Source organism: Cetorhinus maximus, chromosome 5 (genome assembly GCF_964194155.1).
Source record: "Cetorhinus maximus chromosome 5, sCetMax3.hap1.1, whole genome shotgun sequence".
Classification (NCBI taxonomy): Eukaryota; Metazoa; Chordata; class Chondrichthyes; order Lamniformes; family Cetorhinidae; genus Cetorhinus; species Cetorhinus maximus.
Genome location: NC_135883.1, coordinates 139,208,833 through 139,234,376, shown reverse-complemented (window position 1 = coordinate 139,234,376; position 25,544 = coordinate 139,208,833). Strand labels below are relative to the sequence as shown.

General features: G+C 44.8%; 1 protein-coding gene across 1 annotated transcript in view; it reads left to right on the top strand.

Moving 5' to 3' along the window:
• The window catches only part of scml4 (Scm polycomb group protein like 4), a 166,059-nt gene that overhangs the window by 7,771 nt on the left and 132,744 nt on the right, over positions 1-25,544 (top strand). The gene's annotated exons all lie outside the window — the stretch shown is intronic.

Genomic DNA, 25,544 nt, shown 5'->3' with positions numbered 1-25,544 from the left:
GAATGAACCTGATCTGTTTACTAATCAATTCCATTCTGGTGCTCTATATAAAAGTACAACGCTCTGCTTTGAGAATTAGGAGGATGATCACCTGCAGTCAGTTTGTGATGTAGGCAGCTTAAGCTCTTGCTTCTAAAAAGTTTTCCTTGAGATGTGGGTGACACTGGCAAGGTACTATTTATTGCTCGTCCTTTAGTGCTCCGAGTGCATTAAGAGTAGCCATTTGGTACAGCTGAGTGGCTTGCTACACCATTTCAGAGGGCAGTGGGTCTGGACTCACATGCAGCCAGACCAGGTAAGGATGGCAGATTTCCTTCCATGAAGGACATCAGTGAATCAGTTGGGTTTTTACAATAATTTAATAGTTCCATGATCACAATTACTGAGACTAGCTTTCAATTCCAGATTTTTAAAGAATTGAATTTAAATTCTATCAGCTGCCATCTGAGCCCAAGTCCCCATTGCATTAACCTGAGCTTCTGGAATACTAGTTCAGTAACATTTCTACTACACCACCGTCCCCTCAATGTATAAGATACAGTGCAGCAACTCATCAAGGCTCCTTCAGCAGCACCTTCCAAACACGCAACCTCTGCCACCAAGAAGGACAAGGGCAGCAGATACATGGGGACACCACCACCTGGAAGTTCTCTTCCAAGTCAAACACCATCCTGACTTGGAACTACATCACCGTTCCTTCACTGTCGTTGAGTCAAATTCCTGGAACTCCCTCCCTAACAGCACTGTGGGTGTACCTATACCGCATGGACTGCAGCGGTTCAAGAAGGCAGCTCACCACCACCTTCTCGAGGGCAATTAGGGATGGGCAATAAATGCTCACATCCCAGGAAAGAATTAAAAGAAGAATCAGCTAGATTGTGTGGAGCTGGAGTCTTGTAAACCAGATCGGTTAAGGGTGACAGGCTGCTTCCCTGAATGACATAAATGAATCAGTTGGATTTTTGTAACAATTCTACTTTCACGGCCATTTTTTAAAATCCAACCCAACAATTATACTGAATATAATTCACAATTTTGTCACCTGGATTTGAAGTCATGGGATAGAATTTAATGGTCACAGAGTTGGGCTTGTTCACCAGCTGGAGAACTGGTGACAGCCCCATCGCAGCTATTTCTGGAAAACCTGAGGGGATGTAATCCCAATCAGGCACTCTGCTGGCTGCCCTTGGGGTTTCCGGCTCCGACAGCAGGAATTTCCCATCTCTAAGAATAGCCAGCCAATCAGAGACCAGCAGCACTCCAGTATCGGCAGCACACTGGGCTCGGTGGCCATTGCTGGTACTGCAATAAACCCTCAGAGAGGATTGTCATTGGAACTCATAGATTCATAGACTCATAGATGTTTATAGCGCAGAAGGATGCCATTCGGCCCATCATGTCTGTGCCAGTTAACAAAGATCTGACCACACTAATCCCATTTTCCAGCTCTTGTCCATAGCCCTGGAGGCTATGGCAATGCAAGTGAATATCTAAATACTTATTAAATGTTACGAGAGTTTCTGACTCAACTCACCCTTTCAGTGAGTTCCAGACTCCCACCACCCTCTGGGTGAAAAAAATTCTCCTCAACTCCCCTCTTAACCTTCTACCTCTTAGCTTAAGTCTAAGCCCCCTGGTTATTAACCCCTTTACTAATGGAAAAAGTGCCTTCCTATCCACCCTATCTCTGCCCCTCATAATCTTATATGCCTCTATCAGGTCCCCTCTCAACCTTCGCTGCTCCAAGGAAAATAACCCCAGCCTATCCAATCTTTTGTCATAGTTCAGACCCTCCAGCCCAGGCAGCATCCTGGTAAACCTCCTCTGCACCCTCTCCAGTGCAATCACATCCTTCCTATAATGTGGTGACCAGAACTGCAAGCAGTACTCCAGCTGTGGTCCTATCACCGTTTTATACAGTTCCAGCATAACCTCCCTGCACTTGTACTCTACGCCTTGGCTAATAAAGGCAAGTATCCCATATGCCTTCTTAACCACCTTATTTACCTGCCCTGCTACCCTCAGGGATCTGTGGACATGCACACCAAGGTCCCTCTGATCTTCAGTACTTTCCAGGGTCCTACCATTCATAGTGTAACCCCTTGCCTTGTTAGCCCTCCCCAAGTGCATTACCTCACATTTTTCTGGGTTGAATTCCATTTGCCACTGCTCTGCCCACCTGACCAGTCCATTGATATCCTAATGCAGTTAACAGCTATCCTCCTCACTATTTACCACCTTACCAATTTTCATGCTGCAGGATTGGGGCAGGATCGCCAGGGCCAATCAGACAGGCCCTGGCGAGTGGGGCAAGGTGGGGGTGTTGGTGATCGGTGTAAAGGGAAGAGCTGGCTTCCCATATTTCTTCCCTTGCTGCCAACAGGTCCCTCCACTGGGCACAGGGTGCCAGAGAAAGTGGAACTGTGCCCCCCCACCCCGACCCTCCCAAACAGGCCGCAGGCATACCTGCCAGGGTTTACCCTTCGGCTTGCCCACATGGTGTGGCCTCCATTCACTGCTGGTTGAATACCAGTAGCAGCAGGATGAGGCCCTTAAGTGGCCACAAATGGCTTCTGGGTGGGAAGGCCAATACCACCCCCCCACTCACTTCCGAGCCCTCCTGCCCCATTAAATGTTACTCCCCTCGCCCCCCTCCCCGCCTCCCAGCTTGCTCTCAGTAGAAGTGTTAAATTCCACCCGTGGTCTTTACATTGATAGTCTAGTGCTTGAACCAATGCTACAGTATCCTTTGTAATTATGGCAAAATCCTACAAGACATGCAAAGCGCACAACCAGGTTCTGGAATTCATTGGGCAGGATTTTGCAGAAATAATGGTGAGGCTAACAGCACTCATTAAATTGGATAGCAACTTCCAATGATCGCACATGTGCAGTTAAATGCAGATATCAGGCAATTGATGAATGAGAGATTGAGGGATTATGACAAAAGACTGGCAGCCGATATAAAGGGGAACCCCAAAGTCTTCGATAGGCACATAAATAGTAAAAAGGTTGTAAAAGAAGGAGTAGGGCCGATAAGGGACCAACAAGGAGACTTATACATGGAGGCGAGGGCATGTTTGAGGTGTTAAATGAAAACTTTGCATCTGTCTTTACCAAGGAAGCAGATGCTACCCAGGCCAAATTCATAAGGAGGTGAAATTGGATGAACTGTTGATACTTAATGTTGACAAAGCACCGGGACCGGATGAGATGCATCCAAGGATATTGAAGGACGTGAGAGTAGAAATTGCAGGGACACTGGCTATAATCTTTCAGTCTTCCCTCGACTCAGGGGAGGAACCAGAGGACTGGAGAATTGCAAACATTACGCCCTTGTTCAAAAAAGGTTGTAAGATAAGCCCAACAATTACAGACCAGTCAATTTGACTTGGGTGCTGGGGAAGCTTCTAGAAACAATTATTCGGGATAGAATTAATAGTTACATGGAAAAATGTGGGTTGATTAGGAAGGGTCATCATGGATTTCTTAAGGGAAAGTCATGTTTAACTAACTTGTTGGAGTTTTCTGAAGAGGCAACAGAGAGGGTTGAAGAGGGTAATGCTGTTGATGTGGTGTACATGGACTTCCAAAAGGCATTTGATACAATGCCACACAACAGACTTGTGAGAAAAGTTTTAGGTCGTGGAATAGGAGGGACAGTAGTAATGTGGATACAAAATTGGCTGAATAATAGGAACAGTGAGTAACGGTTAATGGATATTTTTCGGGCTGGAGGAAGGTTTGGAGCAGAGTTCCCCAGGGGTCGGTATTGGGTACTTTGCCTTTCCTGATATACATTAATGATTTAGAGAAGTGTGAGGTGATTCATTTTGTTAGGAAGAACATGGAGAGACAATAAAAAATAAGAGGTACAACTCTGTGCAGGAGCAGAAGGACCTGGGAGTATATGTGCATAGATCATTAAAGGTGGCAGGACAGGTGGAGAGAGCAGTTAATAAAGCATTAGGTATCCTGGGCTTTATTGATGGGGGCATAGAGTACAAGAGTAAGGAGGTTATGCTGAACTTCTTTAGGACGCTAGTTAGACCTCAGCTGGAGTATTGTGTATAGTTCTGGGCACCACACTTTAGGAAAATTGTGAATATATTGGAGGGAGTGCAGAAGAGGTTTATAAAAATGGTTCCAGGAATGAGAAACTTCAGTTATGAAGATATATTGGAGAAGTTGGGACTGTTCTCCTGGGAGAGAAGACTAAGAGGAGATTTGATAGAGATGTTCAAAATCATGAGGGGGCTGGGCAGAGTAGATAGGGAGAAGCTATTCCCACTCGTAAAAGGATCAAGAACAAGAGGGCACAGATTTAAAGTGATTTGCGAAAGAAGCAAATGTGATGTGAGAAAAAACTTTTTCACACAATGACTGTTTCGGATCTGGAATGCACTGCCTGGAAGTGTGGTGGAGGCAGGTTCAATTGAGGCATTCAAGAGGGCATTAGATGATTATTTAAATAGAATCAATGTGCAGGGTTACGGGGGAAAAGGCAGGAGAATGGCACTGAGTCATAATGCTCACTCGAAGAGCTGGTGCAGACACGATGGGTCAAATGGCCTCCTTCTGCACCATTACAATTCTGTGATTCTATGATTCTGAGTGCACTGTTCTTCCTGAAGCTCTGTCATACCAGTCTCTTGCCAAGAGAGTTGGCATTGTAACAGGGTACCCAAACAGGAGACAACTTTCTTGGCACAGCCACGATGCCATCAGGTTTCACTGGCAGCTTGGACACTTGGTGCTGGCCTCCCACCCTGCAGGTAAAACTCCAGTGGCTGTGGAGGAGGCCCTTAAGTAACGTTAATTGGCCATTTAAGGGTATTGATCGGCCCTTGGTAATTGGGCTGCCTGACGTTTCCCCCATGGGGATGATGTAAAATACCTGTGGGGTAGGGCAGCATTGGGCTGGTGATGGGCAGGGCACCACCACCATGGAGCTCAATTTTACATCCTCCCCCCTCCCCCACCACCCCCACTCCCTGCCAGGCCAACCCTGAGGGGAGCGTAAAATATTCGAAACAATTTGCGATTCCTCAGCTACTGAACAGTCCATGTCCAAATGCAGCAAGACCTGGACAACGTTCAGGCTTGGGCTGATAAGTGGCAAGCAACATTCGCACCACACAAGTGCTGGATAATGACCGTCTCCCACATGAGAGAGAATCTAACCATCTCCATTTGACATTCAACGGCATTACCATCACTGAATCCCCCATTGAATCCTAGGGGTTACCATTGGCCGAAAATTTAACTGGACAAGCTATATAGAGCAGGTGAGATGCTGGGAATTCTGTGGTGAGCAACACATTGCCTGACTCCCCAAAGCATGTCCACCATCTACAAGGCACAAGTCAGGAGTGTGATGGAATACTCTCCACATGTCTGGATGAGTGCAGCTCCAACAACACTCAAAAAGCTCAACACCATCCAGGGCAAGTAGCCTGCTTGATCGGCACCCCATCCACCACCTTAAACATTTGCTCCCTTCACCACCAACACAGTGTCAGCCGTACATACCAGCTACAAGATGCACTGCAAAAAGTCACCAAGGCTACTTTGGCAGCATCTTCCAAACCCATGACCTCTACCACCTCAAAGGTCAAATGAAGCAGATACATGGGAACGCCACCACCTGCAAATTCCACTCCAAGACACACCGTCCTGACTTGGAACTTTATCATCATTCCTTCACTGTTACTGGGTCAAAGCCCTGGAACTCCCTTTCTACCAGCACAGTGGGTTTAAATACACCACATGAACAATGGTGGTTCAAGAAGGTGGCTCACCACCATCTTCTCAAGGGAAATTAGCGATGAGCAACAATACACCCTCATCCTATGAAATAATTTTTAAAAATCCAGCTATTGCCTTTTGGAAAGTGGGGAGAGGAAGGGAAAACAAACAATTTATATGCTTAGATTTTTTTTCTCTGGCGATTGCTAATGAATGATTCAATTTTACTGTACAATTCAACGTCTGGCTTTCCTCCATTGTTTAACTCTAAGGGCAGAATTTTACGAGTCGGCGAGCAGGGGCGGGGCCCGCTCGCTGACACATAAAATGACATGTGGTGATGTCAGGCGGAACTCCCGACGTCACCCCGCCCCATTTAAATTTTCAGGAAGGCTGAAGCGCTACAAAATCAGCTGCGGGCCCGCCGACCTGTCAATTGGCCTCAATTGAGGCCATTGACGGGGTCAATTAAGTAATTAAAGGACCTGCCTGTCCAACCTTAAGGTTGGCGGGCAGGCCAGGAGCCCCAGCGGGAACTAGAAAAAACATGAAACCTCATCCATGGGCGGGATGATGTTTCATGTAGGCTTTAAAAAATTTTAATAAAGGTTTTGTGAAAATTATGAACATGTTCTAATTCATGTGACATGAAGGGACATGAAAGGGAAATTTTATTTTTCTATTTTTGTCTTTTTCATATTTACAGCCGATCTCCCTGAGGCTGCACTTAGCATCAGGGAGATGAGTGCGCTCTAACATGCGCAAGCCATGGGAGTTCACAGTGCTTCTGTGCGTGCGTCACGCTGGGCGGGCCTTAATTGGCCCGCCCATGTAAAATGGCAGCACGCCTCCAATCGGGGGCGCCAATCGGAAGCACACCTGTATGCTCCCGCCCATCAACCTCCCTCCCCAACTGGGGGGGGAAAATTCAGCCCCATGGATATGTTGTGGCAGGATTGCCCTCCTCTCTGCCTTGCCTAAACCAGGACATTTTTAACAATAGCTCATCTCCGCCCGGAATCCCCCCCAGTATCTATCCTTAGCCCCCTCCTCTTCCTTGGGTGTACACTGCCCCTTGACAACATCATTTACAAACACAGAGTCAATTTCATATATATGCTGATGTCACCAGGCTCTACCTCCACCACTTCTCTTGGTGCCATGGCTATTTTATCATTGTTAGATTGTCTGCCCAAATTTAAGCCTTGGATAAGTTACAATTTCCATCCAAGTATTGGGAATATCGAAGTCAATGTTTTCAGTAGCCAACATAAATTCTGCTCTCAGTCGGTGTGTTGTTTTTCTGACTATGTTCCTGGCGCAGGCCATTTTAGGCGGGCAACCAATTAGGCTCATTAAGAGCCCCGCTAAGGGCAGTTAAAGGAGGCCAACTGAGATTTTCCAGCCAGCCTCCAGTTTTTGAAGTGACACAGGGAAGGTTAACTGCCTGGATGTTGTCACCCCGTGGCATGGGAGATGATGGTGTCGTGGTAATGTACCTGCACTAGTAATCCAAAGGCTCGAGCTAAATTTTGGGGGAATCTTGCCATGGTGGTGGAATTTAAATTCTGGTATTGAAAGCTAGTCTCAGTAATAATGACTGTGAAACTATCATTGATTGTTGGTAAAAACCCATCTGGTTCACTAATGCCCCTTTAGGGAAGGAAATCTGCTGTCAGATTGGGCTAGGGCTGACTCCAGGTCCACAGCAATGTTCTCAGTTCAAGGGCAATTTTTATGGACAGCAAATGCTGGACTAGCCGTATAAATACTGCGGCTACAGGAGCAGGTCAGAGGCTAGGAATCCTGCGGTGAGTAACTCACCTCCTGACTCCCCAAAGCCAGTCCACCATCTTTACAAGGCACAATCCAGGAGTGTGATGGAATACTCCCCACTTGCCAACAACACTCAAGAAGCTTGACACCATCTAGGGCCAAACAGCCCGCTTGATTGGCACCACAGCCACAAACATTCACATCATCCACCATAGTAGCAGCAATGTGTACCATCTACAAGATGCACTGCAGGAATTCACCAAGGCTTCTTAGACAGCACCTTCCAAACCCACGACCACTACCATCTAGAAGGACAAGGGCAGCAGATGCATGGGAACACCACCACGTGGACCTGTCTCCCAACCTTAATTGGGACAGGGAATCTGTTTTCATGCCAATTAAGGGCACATCCTGGTCAACATCCCAGTGAGTGAATGTTTTCCCCTAGGGACAGGTTTGGGACACAGAAACAGTCCCAGCTCCTGTTTCCTGTCCCCAAAGTGGAAATTCAACACATGTTGTTTGACTTTGAGCTGAGCTGCATACCCTAGGACCTCTCCATCACCAAGACAGCTTCCTTCCATCTCTGCAACATTGTTTATCTCTCCCCATTTCTTAACCTCCCCCTTTATCGAACAAAACCCATATACTCACTTTCGTCACCTCCAAATTTAATTATTCTAACTTTCCCCATGTTTGGCTCCTTCAAAAACCCTGGCTTTTCCAAAATGCAGATACCCAGATCCTTCCCACAGGAAGTGTCTTTTTCATGCACCAACTTGAACCAGTGTCACAAGTGGCAGGAGGTGTAGGGGGGACATGAGGAAGAACTTTTTTTATGCAGAGGGTAGTGGGTGTCTGGAATTCGCTGCCCAAGTTGGTGGTAGAGGCAGAAACTTTAAACTCTTTTTAAGAAGTACCTGGACCTGCACCTAAAGTGCTGTAAGCTGCAGGGCTATGGGCCGGGTGCAGGAAGGTGCGATTAGAAAGGGCACCTGGGTGTCCTCGGGCTGGCATGCACAAGATGGGCCGAATGGCCTCCTTCTGTGCTGTAACTTTTCTATGGTTCTATGGTTCTAACTGTGGACTGAATTTTAGACCCGGGTGGGGGTGGGTGCAGAATTTCACGCTGCCAGCCGACTTGCTGATTCCTTGACTCCACCCTGCCCCTGAGCATTTTCCCAGAGGCAGAATAGGGGGGGGGGGGGGGGGCGTCCAGGACGAGTCAGCTCAGCCAATTAAAGGCCTATTAAGGCCCATTGTTGGAGGCTGGCTGGGATTTTCCAGGTCCACCGAGGTGGCAGAGATCAGCCCTGGACAGTAATTGGCCATTGTAATGAAAATCACAGGTGAATGAATGTTCCCCCCACTGTGTGGCCTTCTAACCCTTATTTGAGTCTGACTGTAAGATCCTGAAGCCCACAGGGAAAATCCAGCCCTCTAGTCAAAACACCCTGGGTTGATGTCCCACTCCAGGAACTTGAGTACATAATCTAAACTCATACTTAGGGAGGAATCATCCAGACATTTTACCCGCTGGCCACAATGGCAGCTTTTCACCACATCATCCCATATCATCCCAATCTTGCATAATTAATCATCCATTCCCAGGAAACGTGCCATTTCGTTGGGAACGCTGTCACCTCGCTGCTTCCTCACACCAAGCGCCATATTTAAAGTGCACCCACGCGCACACCTCTCAGTGCTTTCAGCCCAGGACTGCTGCACAGAAGACATGGCCCTGAAAAACAAGAAGACTGCAGCCCCCTGATTCAGTGACGTGTCCCTGGAACGCCTTTTGGACGCCATGGAGGCCCACCCATGACGTCATGTACCCCCACTCTGGCTGCAGGAGGTCCAGCAATCTCACCACTCTGGCTTGGCAGGCAATGGTAATGGTGATTAGTGCCAGTGCTGCACAGAAAAGCTTTGTCATTCAGTGCAGAGAGAGGATGAATGACCTCACCCATGCCACCAGGGTAAGGCAGCCATCTCATCACTCTAAACTCATACTCACAAGGCCTTCACACATTCACTGGCATCTCACTCACTGCCAGCTCAAGGGACATCACCACTAACTCTCTCGCATGCAGTAACAAGGAGCAAATGTACATATACAATGTGCACATGTATGTATGTCTTTGAAGATGGCAGGACAAGTTGAGAATGCTGTTAAAAAGTTGTCAGAAGGGCTCATTCTATTTGAATGATTTGTGTTTCTTGATGCGCTCTGCAGTATATTCTACAAGTTTCTCATATTTCTTCCTTTATTCCTTCACGGGATGTGGGCATCACTGGCAAGACCAGCATTTGCTGTCTATCCCTAATTGCCCTTGAACTGAGTGGCTTACTGGGCCATTTCAGAGGGCAGTTAAGAGTCAACCACATTGCTGTGGGTCTAGAGTCACATGTAGGCCAGACCAGGTAAAGATGGCAGATTTCCTTCCATACATTAAAGAACCAGGTGGATTTTTAACAACAAAAAACAAAAGTTGCCATGGTCACCATTACAGGCCAAGTTTCAATTCCCAATTTATAAATTGAATTCAAATTCCACCAGCTGCTATAGTGGGACTTGAATCCATGTCCCCAGAGGATTAAGATGGGCCTCTAGATTACTAGTCTAGTGATATTACCACTACACCACCATGTGCCCTGAAAGGATATGAACGCTATGTGAACCTTTGAGAGAGCATGTTTATTCAATTGTTACTTCACAATAACAAATCTGCTATAAATATTTACCAAGACATGCACTGCCCACTTAAGAAATCGGAGGAATTTAGATTTAGTTGAAGCCGACACAATTAACTTAAAAAAGGACCTCAGTGCACTGTCAAGTGAACTACAATGTTTTGCGCTTAATGATTTCACATTATTTTCCTTGCCCTACGTCAATTACAGCTCAGACTTCATCCAAACACTTTTGAACCCACAGCAAAAAGAAAGTTCCCTTAAGCAGATGTATGAACTGAAAATCCTACAACCACTGTGAATGGGTAACATGCTAGATTACACCATCACTGTGGGATAATGCACCAGAGAGCACTGAGGATGTTCAATGCGCTCTCCAGTTTATTTCAAACTGCTGTAAATATACTAATGTCAGGGCTTGTTAAGACTAATAGAATAATTTACAAACTAGTTGATTTCCTGTAGTGTTGCATACGGGAAGTCAAGGTCAAATACAGTCTTTGGGTGAATAGAGGTTAGGGAGTGAGGAATAAGTGAAAAAGAGCAGACAGATTGTAAGTTATACATTGCGATATATATTCTTTACTATCTATAGTTTGAAGTGAAGTCTGTGGCAACTCGGCAAGCAGAGTAGAATTGATTAGAGCCCAGGCAGAGAAGGTGAGAGACAGCAAACAGGCATTCCAGAATGACATTGATGTAGGCAGTTCCTATTAGAAATGTAGACGTAGAAACGTATAATGGAAAAAAGTTGACACAAAATTATGACAACAGGAATAACGGTTTTAGGAACATTGGAAATACGAACAAGTTTAGGCTATTCAGTCCCTCCAGCCTGCTCCACTATCATGGCTGATCTTTGAAATTAAAGCTATTTTCCCATACTATCCTCATTTCCCTTGATGTCTTTACAATATAGAAATCTATTGATCTCTGTCTCGGGCATATTCAATGACTGAGCCTCCACGGCCTTCTGGGGTAGAGAATTCCAAAGATTTACCACCCCCGAGTGAAGAAATTCCTCCTCATTTCAGTCCCAATGATCTACCCCTTACTCTGAGACTGTGTCCCCTGGTTCTAGATTCCCAGCCAGGGGAAACATCCTTTCTGCGTCTACTTTGTCGAGCCCTGTAAAAATGTTGTATGTTTCAATGAGATCGCCTCTCATTCTTTTCAACACTAGAGAATACAGGCCAAGTCTCCTCAATCTCAAAATCACAGAATATTTAAAGTGTAGAAAGAGGCCATTTGGCCCATCGAGCCTGCACTGGCTCTCTGAAAGAGCATTCTACCTAGCCCCGCTCCCCTGCCTTATCCCCGTAACCTTGCACATTCTTTTCAGATAGCAATCCAATTCTTTTTTGAACACCACCACCCTCTCAGGAAGGTTGTTCCAGACTCCAACCACCCTTTGGGTGTAAAAGATTTCTCACATCTCTTTTACTTCTTTTGCCAATTATTTTGAATCTGTGCCCTCTAGTTCTTGATGCTCGTTTGAGTGGGAACAGTTTCTCACTATTTACCCTGTCCATACCCCTCAGGATCTTGAATACCTCTATCAAATCTCCTCTCAGCCTTCTTTTCTCCAGGGAAAACAGTCCCAACTTTTCCAATCGATCCTCATCGCTACAGTTATTTATCCCTGGAATCATTCTTGTGAATCTCCTCTGTACTCTCTCCAATGCCTTCATATCCATTCTTAAATATGTTGCTCAGAACTGGACGCAGTACCCCAGATGAGGCCTAACTAGTGTCTTGTACAAATTCTTTAATCTTGTACTCAACGTCCCTATTAATAAAGCCTAAGATGCTATATGCTTTAATAACTGCTCTCTCAACATGCCCTGCCATCTTCAATGACTTATGTACCTATACACCAAGATCCCCCGTTCCTGCACTTCCTTTAGAGTTTCTCCCTTTATTTTATATGGTATCTCCATATTCTTCCTGCCAAAATGAATCACCTCGCGCTTCTCTGCATTGAACTTCATCTGCTACTTCTCTGCCCAATCCACCGATATATCTATGTCCTTTTTAAGGTCAAGACGATCCTCATCACAGTTGACAACATTTCCAATCTTCGTATCATCTGCACATTTTGAAATCATGCCCTGAACACCACAGTCTAGGTCATTAATATATATCAGGGAGAGCAAAGGTCCCAACAGTGACCCCCTGAGGAACTCCACCACAAACCTTCCTCCAAGGAAAAACAACCATTTATCATTACTCTCTGTTTCCTGTCACTCAGACAATTTCTTATCCAAGTGCCTACTTTTCCTTTTATTCCATGAGTTAGAATTTTGCATTCAAGTCTGTTGTGTGCCACTGTATCAAATGCCTTTCGAAAATCCATATACACCACATCAACAACATTTCCTTTATCAACCTTCTCTGTTACATCCTCAAAAAACTCCAGCAAGTTAGTTAAACTTGACTTTCCCTTAAAGAATCCATCCTGGTTTTCCTTAATTATCTTGCACTTGTCTAAGTGATTGTTGATTTTATCCTGAACTATAGTTTCCAGAAGTTTCTCTACCACTGAAGTCAAACTAACTGGCCTGTAGTTCCTGGCTTTATCCTTGCACCGCTTTTTGAACAAGGGTGTAACATTCACAATTCTCCAGTCCTCTGGCACCTCCCCTGTGTCTAAGGAAGACTGGAAGATTATCATTGGTACCTCTGCAATTTCCACTCTCACTTCCCTCAGTACCCTTGGATGCATCTCATCTGGTCCTGGTACCTTATCAATTTTAAGTAAAGATAGCCTTTCTAACACCTCCTCCTTCTCACTTGTAAATCCTTTTAGTGTACCAGTTACCTTCTCACTCACCTTGGCCTGGGTAGCATCTTCGTCCTTTGCAAAGATAGATTAAAGTATTCATTTAATATCTCCGCTATTTCTCCTGCCTCCACATGCAAGTCCCCTTTTTTATCCTTAACCTGCCCGACTTTCTTTTAGCACCCTTTTATTATTTTTATGCTTAAAGAAGTCCTTGGGATTCCCTTTTCTGTTAACTGCCTGTCTCTTTTCATGCCCTGTCCTTGCTTTACTTATTAATTTTTTCACTTCCCCTCTAGTCCTTCTGTGTTCAGCCTAATTCTCCATTGTATTTTAAATGTAGAAACATAGAAAATAGGAACAGGAGTAGGTCATTTGGCCCTTCGAGCCTGCTCCACCATTCAATATGATCATGGTTAATCCTCTATCTCAATGGTCTCTCCCCATACCCCTTGATGTCTTTAGAGCCCAGAAATCTACCTATTTAAATATATTCAGTGACTTGGCCTCCATAGCCTTCTGTGGTAGAGAATTCCATAGGTTCGCCACCCTCTGAGTGAAGAAGTCTCTCCTCATCTCAGTCCTAAATGGTCCACCCCGTATCCTGAGACTGTGACCCCTTGTTCTAGACTCCTCAGCCAGAGGGAACATCACCCCTGCATCCAGTTTGTCCATCCCTGTCAGAATTTTATACGTTTCAATGAGATTCCCCAGAACTAGATCCAACAGTGTTTGACCTCTCGTTGGGCCAGAAACATACTGCTGCAGAAAATTATCTTGAACACATTTCAGGAACTCTCACCCCTCTTGTCCCTTTGCACTATTCCCATCTCAGTCTATATTTGGATAGCTGAAGTCCCCCATTATAATTATTCTATAATTCTTGCACCTCTCTGTAATTTCTTTGTAAATTTTGTTAAGTTTCTCTACATCCCTTCCACTAGTTGGTGGTCTATATACTACACCAATCAATGTTATTGTACCTTTTTCATTCCTTACCTCTAGCCAGAGAGATTCCGTCCTTGATCCCTCTGGAACATCCTCTTTCTCCTGCTGTAATGCTATCTTTAGTCAATATTGCCAATGCCCCGCTGCTTTTCTTCCTTTTCTGTCCCTCCTGAACACCTTGTACCCTGGAATATTTAATACCCATCGTGCACTTCTTTGAGCCAGGTCTCTGTTATAGAAAATCATAATTCCATTTGTCAACCTGTGCCTGTAGTTCACCAATCTTATTAATCACATTCCGTGCATTCACATACATACACATCAGCCCTGATTTAGGCTTTTTTACTTTCTCGCTTATTCTGACCCCATCTAATGACTTACTGTTGCCTACTCTAATTCTATCAAACTCTCCAAGTATTCTATTTACCTTGATATCACTCTCTGATATATCATACTTATCAGTTAATACTTCTCCATTTCCCACTGTCAGTTTCTCTTGTCTCCACTCTGAATTTCCCCTCAGTTTCCCAACCCCTGCCAATCTAGTTTAAACCCTCCCCAACATAGAACCATAGAAAAGTTACAGCACAGAAGGAGGCCATTCAGCCCATCTTGTCCATGCCAGCCCGAGGACACCCAGGTGCCCTTTCTAATCCCACCTTCCTGCATCCGGCCCATAGCCCTGCAGTTTACAGCACTTAAGGTACAGATCAAGGTACTTTTTAAAAGAGTTTAGAGTTTCTGCCTCTGCCACCAACTTGGGTAGCGAATTCCAGACACCCACTACCCTCTGCATAAAAAAGTTCTTCCTCATGTCCCCGCTACACTTTCTGCCACTTATCTTGAATCTATGTCCCCTGATTCTAGAATTCTCCACCAAGGGAAACAATTTTATCCTGTCCACTCTATCTATTCCCCTCATAATTTTGTACACCTCAATCAAGTCACCTCTTAGCCTTCTTTGTTCCAAGGAAAATAACCCCAACCTATCCAATCTCTCCTCGTAGCTACACTTTTCTAACCCTGGCAACATTCTTGTAAACCTCCTCTGCACTCTCTCCAGAGCTATTATGTCCTTCCTGTAATGTGGTGACCAGAACTGCACACAATACTCCAGTTGTGGCCTCACCAGTGTTTTATACAATTCCAAGATTATATTCTTACTTTTATATTCTATACCTCTGCCAATGAAGGAGAGCATTCCATATGCCCGCTTTACAACCTTGTCGACTTGAACTGCTGCCTTCAGGGACCTGTGTACTTGTACACCAAGATCTCTCACTTCATCTACCCCTCTTAGTTTATTCCCATTTATTTTGTAATCCCTGTAACTGTTTGACCTCCCTAAATGTAAGACCTCACACTTCTCTATGTTAAAATCCATCTGCCACTTTACTGCCCACTCCATCAACCCATCTATATCGTTTTGGAGATTATGGCTATCCTCTACACTATCCACTACTCGGCCAATCTTTGTGTCATCTGCAAATTTCCCAATCGTGCCCCCCACGTTCACATCCAAATCGTTAATATATAACACAAACAGCAAGGGTTCCAACACCAAGCCCTGTGGAACACCACTTGAGACAACTTTCCATTTGCAAGGGCATCCATCGACCATTACCCTTTGTTTCCTGTTACAAAGTCAAACTTTTATCCAGTTTGCCACATTACCCTGAATCCCATGGGCTTTTACTTTCCTGACCAATCTGCCATGTGGGACCTTGTCAAATGCCTTGCTAAAATCCATGTACACAACATCCACTGCACTACCTTCATAAACCCTTCTTGTCACTTCCTCAAAGAATTCAATCAAATTTGTTAGGCAAGACCTTCCTTTAAGAAATCCATGCTGACCATCCCTGACTAGTCCATGCCTTTCCACATGACAGTTAATCCAATCTCTCAGGATTGATTCTACTAATTTGCTCACCACCGATATAAGACTAACTGGCCTATAATTATTTGACATTTCCTTTGATTCCTTTTTAAACAATGGAACTACGTTTGCATTTCTCCAGTCCTCCGGTAGCTCCTCTGTATCTAGTGAAGATTGGAAAATCATCCTCAGAGCATCTGCTATCTCCTCCCTGACTTCCTTCAGCAGCCTCGGAAACAATCCATCTGGCCCTGGTGACTTATCAACCTTCAAGAATTTCAACCCTTCGAGTACTTCCTCTCTCTTTATGACTATCCCATCCAATATCTAACAGCGTTCCTCCTGGATTACCATATCTACATCCTCCCTTTCCTTTGTAAACACGGAGACAAAATATTCATTCAAAACCTTTCCCACAGCTTCTGCACCTGCACACAAGTTTCCGTCTTCATCCCTGATAGGTCTCACTTTTTCCCTAACTAACCTTTTAGCATTAATGTATTGGTAAAACATCTTTGGGTTATCTTGAACTTTACTTGCTAATTTTTTTTCATGCCCTTTCTTTGATTTCCTTATTTCCTTTTTTACTTCGTCCCTGCACTTCCTATATTTGTCTAGGCTATCTGCAGTGCTTAGTTCTTTGTGCCTGTCGTACGCTTTCTTTTTCTGTTTGATCTTCCCCTGTATTCCTCTAGGCAACCAGGGGGGTCTAGATTTGGCAGTACCACTCTTATTTTTGTAGGGGACATGTCTACTTTGTACAATTAGGATCTCGCTTTTTAGTGCTTCCCACTGGTTTTCCACTGTTTTATCCTCCAGCAGTGCTGTCCAGTCCACCTCAGCCAAGTCCCTTCTCATTTTTGCAAAATTTGCCTTCCCCCAGTTCAAGACTTTTACTCCTGCCTTATCTCTGTCCTTTTCCATGGTAATGCTAAATCTAACTGAATTGTGATCACTGTCCCCGATATAGTCGCCAACTGTCTCTTTACCCACTTGCCCTTCTTCATTCCCCAAGACTAGGTCTAGAATTGCATCCCCTCTCATTGGGTTTGTCGCTAATTGGTTGAGAAAATTTTCCTGGACACACTGCATGAATTTTTCTCCCTCAGTGCCCCTTATCTTGTTTGGATCCCAGTTGATATTAGGATAGTTGAAGTCTCCTACTATTATTGCCCTCTTGTTCTTACAAGCAGAAATTTGCCTACATATTTGTTCTTCTATCTCCCTTTCACTATTTGGGGGTCTGTAGTATACTCCCAGTAGTGTGACTGCCCCTTTTTTATTTCTAAGCTCAATCCATAAAGCCTTGTTTGTTGACCCATTTAGTATATCATCCCTTCTCACAACTGGAATTGATTCATTAACCATTAGTGCTACCCATCCCTCCTTTTTTATCTCCTACTCTATCACGTCTGAAGGCTCCATAACCAGGGATATTAAGCTGCCAATTTTGTCCCTCCTCTTGCCAGGTCTCCGTTATAGCAATGACATCCTGCTGCTATGTGTCTACCTGTGCCCCTAGCTCATCTACCTTGTTTGTAATACTCCTTGCATTGAAGTATAAACAGTTTAACCCCATCAAGTTCCCTTGCTGGACACTTTGTAAACTTTGCTTCTCCTGTAACTCCATGTCTGTCACAATGTCCCTAGCTAATGTTCTACCTCCATTTTTCTGATCTGAATCTGACCTATCTGATCCTACCCCTGGGATCCCATCCCCCTGCCACACTAGTTTAAATACTCACCAACAGAACTAGCAAAAGCCCCCACAAGGGTACTGGTCCCAGCTCTGCCTGGATACAGCCCGTCCGGTTTGTACAGGTCCCACCTTCCCCAGAACCGGTCCCAATGCCTCAAGAATCTGAATCCCTCCTGATTACACCATCTTTCCAGCCACGTGTTCATTTGGTCTATCCTCTTATTCCTGCACTCGGTAGCACGTGGAACTGGGAGTAATCCTGAGATTATTACATTTGAGGTCCTGCATTTTAATTTATCTCCTAACTTCCTGTACTGAGCTTGCAGGTCCTCATCCCTTAGTTTACCTATGTCGCTAGTACCAATGTGTACCACGACCACTGGCTGTTTACCTTCCCTCCCCAGAATGTCCTGCAGCCGCTCCGTGACACCCTGGACCCTGACACCAGGGAGGCAACATACCATCCTTGATTCGCATTTGTGGCCACAGAAGCATCTGTCTGTGCCCCTAACTATTGAATCCCTTATCATCATAGCCCTGCCACTTGTTTTCCTCCCAACCCTCTGATCAGCAGGGCCACCCATGGTGCCATGAACTTGGCTGTTGCTGCTTTCCCTTGAGAGGCCATCCCCCCAACAGTATCCAAAGCGGTATATCTGTTAGAGAGGGGGATGACCACAGGGGACTCCTGCACTACCTTCCTGAGTCTTTTACTGTTCCTGATGGTCACCCATTCCCTTTCTGCCTGTGTAATCTTCACCCATGGTGTGACCACCTCGCTAAACGTGCTATCCACAACTTGCTCAGCATCGCGGATGCTCCACAATGAGTCCACCCGCAGCTCCAGCTCTGAAATCCGGTTAGCTAGAAGCTGCATTTGGGCACACCTTCTGCACACATGGTCACCAGGGACGCTGGAAGCGTCCCTCATTTCCCACATCCTGCAGGAGGAGCTTATCACGGGTCTGAGTTCTCCTGCCATGACGTCCCTCTCGATTAAGCTAGGTACTCCCTTAAAAAAAACGCTAGCTCGGGGCCTTATTTATGTTAGCTAGGAACCTTGTTTCTTGACTAATTATACTTGTACAGTACTACTCTATACTTTATTTTTAGCTCCTACCTCAGTATTAAGCAATGAATTACATCAATAGATTTAAAAAAAAACTCACCAGGATTTACTCACCAGTCAGCTGCTTTTTTAAAAATCCACTTTCAGAAGAGTGTCCCCCGTAGGTCTGTTGCACTCCTGAAGGTACTGCCTCTCCCTCTCTCTTTTTTTTTGGTTTGAGGAGGGAGGGATGGAAACACTACAGCAATGTAATGTTTGGGGCTATTCCATTCTTTGACAGTGGGTCCTCCTCGATCCCCTTCTGAATTGCAGTGACTGCGCTGACCTCTCCCAGAATGCTTCTCATTCACTTCTGACTACCGCCCTCTGTTGGAACAGCACTAGCAAACCTCCCCATGAGGACTAGCCCCAGTCTTATTAAGGTGTAACCTGTCCTTCTCGGACAGGTCACACCTGCCCCAAAACCGGTCCCAATGCCTCAGAAATCTAAAGCCCTCCCTCCTACCGCATTTCTCCAGCCATGTATTGAATTGCTCAATCTTCCTATTCTTATGCTCACTAGCACACGGCACTGGGAGTAATCCTGAGAATACTGCTCTTGAGGTCCTACTTTTCAACTACCTTCCTAACTTCCTAAAATCTGCTTCCAGGACCTCATCCCTCTTTCTTCCTCTGTAGTTGGCCCCAATGTGGACCGCGACCTCTGGCTTTTCACCCTCCCACATTAAAATGTCCTGCAGCCACTCAGTGAAATCCTAGACCCTGCATTAGGGAGGCAACATACCATCCTGGAGTCATGTCAATGGCTGCAGAAACACCTCTCTGTTCCCCTAACTATTGAATCCCCTATTGTTCTTCTACCCTCCTTCTTCCCCTCCTGTGCAGCTGAGACACCCATCATGTCATTGGCCTGGCTTTGGCCACACTCCTCTGAGGAACCATCACCTTCACCAGTATTCAAAATGGAAAACCAGTTAGTGAGTGAGATGGATACAGGGGACTCCTGCATTACCTGCCTGGTCCTGCTACACTGTCTGCTGGTCACCTATTCCCTCTCTGCCTGTACTCTCTTAACCTGCAGCATGACCACCTCCCTAAACATGCTATCCACATAGTTCTCAGCCTCGCAGATGCGCCACGGTGACTCCAGCTGCCAGTCAAGTTCCGAAAGGTGGAACCCAAGTTTCTGCAGCTAGTGACACTTCCTGTACATGTGGTTGTCTAGAACACAGGAGGGGTCCACAACTTTCCACATGTTACAGGAAGAATTCCATGTGGCTGAGCTGCCCTGCCCTGCCTTAACTTTACAGCCTATTTATTATAAACCGGAAACTAGACACGTGGACCCTACTGCTCCTAACAAGCTTTACTACTGCTCGTAAAGCTTACTGACAATAATAAAATCTTACAGTTACTACTAAATTACACAAGTTTTGAAAAATAAATGAGCAAAACATTCACCAGCCAGACACTTAACTGTTTCCCTGTGATGACACGTTTTAAATTTTTCTCAGAATACAGCTGGTCAACAGACTGAGACCGTAGATCTTTTAAACTGCTTCACTGCTCTCCGCATTTCTTCAAACTTAAAGTTAAGGTAGCTACTTAAGTGAACAGCACCTCCTTCCTCACTGCATCAAATTTCATCACTCACCAAATTCTCAAGTTCATACCCTGTGCTCAGTGACCAGTTGCTGTCTTTGTGCTTGCTTACTTCATGCATTTAGCAAGACCATCTTTAACTGAACAGCACTGCTGGCTAGAGAATCTAGATCAAACTAGCTACCTAATTAACTAACTGCAGCTGCCTCTCCTGTAGGGAGCTTATTTATCCCTGACTAAGACTGAAGGAAACTTAACTTCAACAGTACACTGTAGTTAAATTCTAAATGCAAACTAGACTAGAGTTTAAAAAGAGATTTAACCCTCAATATTAACCCTTAAAAGTCCCTCACTCACCAAATTCCAAAGCTCACTCTGTGACTAGCTGCACTCAGTGGCCAGCTGCTATCTCTGTGCTTGCTTTGTGGAAAGGATCTGTGTACAGATATAATGCTTATTAGATAAGAATAGATATAGAAGCAATTGGGAGCAGAAAAACACTGATGTAAATAACCAGTAAATCAATAAATTTAGAATCAATCCATTAGAGGTTAAAATGACCTCTTCAGAATATATTTTTCCACAGTCCAGTAATTATTGAGTCTTTGGATGAGAAACCATTGACTTCCTGATGCAATATGTGTGGATGATGAAATTCTGGCTTATAGCAGAGCCCAGCTGTAAGTAAACTGAACTAAAGATCAGAGGAAAACCTCACAGCTCTCATACAATCACTGGGACTCCCAAGGACAAGGTTCATTACCCAAGATCAAAGATGCTATACAAAGAGCTGTCACTTAGTGTAATGAGCAAATTGACACATATTACCTGAGCCTCACATCCACGGATGACTTGTATTATTTTGAATCTCTAGAACAAAGCACCCTCCGCTTAGATGGTAAACGACCAGATCAATCAATTTGGCTTGTTCTCCCACAAACAGTCTCCAGGTTGAAGTTTAATGAAGAAATACCATTTCCATGTAAAACCTTGCTATTTCAAAACAGTAATTAATCTATAACTGAACATTTTCCTTGTTAATGCAGAGAACTTCACTTGAAAAAATAGATGATACCTGCTTAATGTGCAAAGACAATCAAAGAAGGTGCTTGCAACAGCATTGCTTATACAATCTGGCAACAGCTCCTCTTTAAGATAAATATTGTACAGTGTTCTCCTCCTAATTCAAAGTTGCTTAATTCGGGCATACTAATTAGGAGCAGGAGTAGGCTATTCGGCCCCTCGAGCCTGCTCCGCCATTCCCTGATAATTAATTTTTCAGCACTAGGCTCCCACTTTTCTGCGCTATTTACATTTTAAAATTATTTTCTTCTTACTTAAAAATAGAATTGAATTATCAGGAGTAAGCTTTAATCCCCATTGTAATTGAATATGGTGAATCAAGAAGCAATAGTCGGATGCTGCCAAACTTGGGCTCTAAAATCCTGTAGATGGTAGGCAACAGGGTAGAGTTACATTTGGAGGTGTGGGGGGGGTAAAATGTTTCTGAATCTCAAGACTCTGGGCAGAATGAGATAGTTTATAAGTATTACAGAACATCAGAGAAAGATAATAAGAGTTGGCCTATTTTCCTATTTTATTGGCATGGTAGCATTTTGGTTATATTACTGGACTAGTAATTCAGAGGGCTGAACTATTGATCTGGAGATGTGAGTTAGAACTCCACCATGGCAGTTGAGGAAATTAAATTCAGTTCATTAAATAAATCTAGAATAAAAAGCTAGTATAGGAATGGTTACCATGAAACTATCTGATTGTCGTAAAAGCCCATCAGGTTCACTAATGTCCTTTAGAGAAGGAAATTCGTCACGCTTATCCAGCCTGGCCTACATGTGACTCCAGACGCATAGCAATGTGGTTGACTCATAACTGTCCTCTAAAGTGGCCAAGCAAGCCACTTGTATTGAACCGCTCTGTATAAGAACAAAACTGGATGGACCACCTGGAATTGAACTAGGAACTGGATATGTCAAAGCCGCACCCTGCCCAGTCAACTCCGCAAAGTCCTCCTCGTGAACATCTGGGGATTTAGGCCAAACTGGGAGAGCTGTCTCCCAGACTAGTCAAGCACCTGCCTGAATCATACCCGACAGTCAACGTCCCAGACTCCTCCTTTACCATCCAGAGGTGGTGGCACAAAGGCTGGGAGGGTGCCCTAAACCCCATGAAATCCTCGGATCCAGTGAAGTCTCATGGCCTCAGGTCAAATATGGGAAAGGAAACCTCCTGCTGATCACTACCTACTGTGCTCTCTCAGCTGATGTATCAGTACTTCTCCATGTTGAACACTGCTTGGAAGAAGCACTGAGTGTGGCAAGGGCACAGAATGTACTCTGGGTGGGAGACTTTAATGTCCACCACCAATTGTAGCTTATTAGCATCTCTATTGAACAAACTTTTCCTGAAGGATACATCTGCCAGATTGGGCCTGTGGCAGAGCCAACACAATTGGAAAACCTACTAGACCTCTTCTTCACCAACCTGCCACAGATAAAGCTACGTGTTACAGTATGTGTCGGAATGACCACCTTACAGTCCTTGTGGAGATGCAGTCCAGACTTCACACTGAGGACACCCTCCATTGTGTTATGTGGTGCTAACACCATGCTAAATGGGTTAGATTCAGAACAGTCTAGCAGCTCAAAACTTGGCATCCACGAAACACTGTGGGCCATCAACGTGCAATCTGTAACCTTATGGCCTGGAATATCCCTCACTCTACTATTACCATAAATCAAGGGAACAACCTTGGTTCAATGAGTGTAGGATGGTATGCCAGGAGGTGCTAATCTGGCAAAACAACAATGCAGGACCACACACATGGTTAACAGCAGAAGCAGCGGGCAATAACCAGAAGTAAGCAATTCCGCAACTGATGGATCAGTTTAAAGATCTGCAGTCCAGTTGTGAATGGTAGTGGACCATTAAACAACCAACAGAAGCAGGGGCTTCAAGGACATCCTCATCCTCAAGTTCAGCAAATGTGTTCAAAAGACAAGGCTGAAGTGTTGCAACCATCTTTAGCCAGAAGTGCCAAGTGGATATTCCACAGAAGCCACTCTTCAGCCAATTAGATTCACTCCATGTGATATCAAGAAATCACTGAGCTCACTGGATACTGCAAAGGCTATGTGCCCTGACAACATCCGGCCAAAGTACTAAGACTTGTGCTCCAGAATTAGCTGCGCCCCTAGCCAAGCTGTCCCAGTACAGCTAAAAGACAGGCATCTATCCAACAACGTGGAAAATTGCCCAGTTACGTCCTGCCCACAAAAAGCAAGACAAACACAATCAGCTAATTACCGCTCTTTCATTGTACTGTGAATCATCAGCAAAGTGATGGGAGGTGTCGCCGAAGTGCTATCAAGTGGCACCTGCTCACCAGTGCTCAGTTTGACATATTGGACTCGAAACGTTAACTCTGTTTCTCTCTCCACCGATGCTGCCAGACTTGCCAAGTTTTTCCAGCACTTCTGTTTTTATTCCTGGCTGAACAGGACAGGCTATGTTAAAAGCAAAATACTGTGGATGCTGGAAATCTGAAATAAAAACAGAAAATGCTGGAAAAACTCAGCAGGTCTGACAGCGTCTGTGGAGAGAAAAACAGAGTTAACATTTCGAGTTTATATGACTCCTCTTCAGAGCAGACTATGTATCTCCTTCACCAATGCCACTAAAGAACTGAGACATAAACAGAGAAGGACTGAGCAGGGTGAATTAGAATTCAATGCTAATAGTTGCAAGAAGAGAAACAATGTGAGGGAAAGAGGTTAGACTTACTTACTTAAGAAAGGATCAATTGCATTAGAAGCAGTTCAAAGAAGGTTCACTCAACTGATTCCTGGGATACAGGGGTTAGCTTATGAGGAAAGGCTGAGCAGGTTGGGCCTATATTTGTGATCTCATTGAAACATATAAGATCTTGAGGAGACTAGACAGGGTTGATGCTGAGAGGATGTTTCCCCTTATGGGATAGACTAGAACTAGGGGACACAGTTTAAAAATTAAGAGTGCCTTTTTAAAACTGAGATGAGGAGTATTTTTTCTCTCAAGGGGGCCATTAGTCTGTGGAATTTTCTTCCGCAGAGAGCAGGGTCATTGAATATATTCAAGACAGAGTTAGACAGATCTTTAATCAATAAGGGAATCAAGGGTTATGAGGGGCAGGCAGGAAAGTGGAGCCGAGGCCACAATCAGATCAGCCATGATCTTATCAAATAGTGGAGCAGGCTTAATTTGCCTAATGGCCTATCCTTGCATCTAATTCTTGTGTTCTTGTGCAGAAAGAGAAACGAAAAGTTGTAAAAATAATCATACTTAAAGTTTGATATTTTTAAAATCTCCAACAATGTATTTAAAACCTCAAGGAATGAGAATCCACACTTTTAATTGCTCACTTTCCAGGCAAGAGAGGTTGATTGGGAGTCATTAAAAACTATCACATTGTTGAAAGAGTACTTATGCTGTTAATTGCTTGCTGTGGTGAACAACCTCATGAAAATCAGCAAGAAGTCATCAAGAGCAACAAGGCTATAAACAGTGGGGAAAGAGAAAGTGGGACAGAGTCAACAAGAGCAGTGGGGATATAAACAATGGCAGCAACCCCACAATTTAAGCCGTCTCATGGAAATTCCCTCCGTGCCTTTCTATTCGGCATGGAGGGGTTTCCTGTATGGCCTACTGCTGTACACCCCCCCTTCCTTGTCTTCCTCCACTATCAGGACATGATGTGGCGTTCTGTCCTGCTGCCTGGCAGTGGTGGAGGTACTCAGTGGAGGGCTCTCTATGTGGGAGTCCTCCCTTTCTCCATCAGGGACCTGGCATGGAGGGTGTTGCATACATCAGTGCCATGCAACTGTAGGTTAAGGTGGTTCATCGACCCCCAGGCCGCATGTGTCTTCTGTGGCTAAAAGGAATCTGTGTTCCACGTGCAAGTAGATTGCCAGAGGTTGCAGCCCCTTTTTCATTATTTGAAGGGGCTGTTCCTCAATTTTTGGTTGCACTTCAGCCCCACGCTCCTGATATTTGGTCACCTGGTGTGGAGACGGAGAGGGAGAACTTGAGGATGAGGATGTCCTTGTAAACCTGCTCCTGGGCCTGGCCAAGATGGCCACAACAGGTCAAGGCAGTGGGTGGTTGAGGGAGTTCGACCTGACTGTCTGCCCCCCTTCCACAGCTATGTTCATGGCTGGTTGGCTCTGGAGAGGGAGCATGTGGCATATTTGAGGCCTTCCACGACCAGTGGGCACCGCGGGGGCTGGGGTGCATTATCACCCCGGGAATGTTATTTTGGTTTAATTAGTTAACTTTCCATTCACGTTTTTGT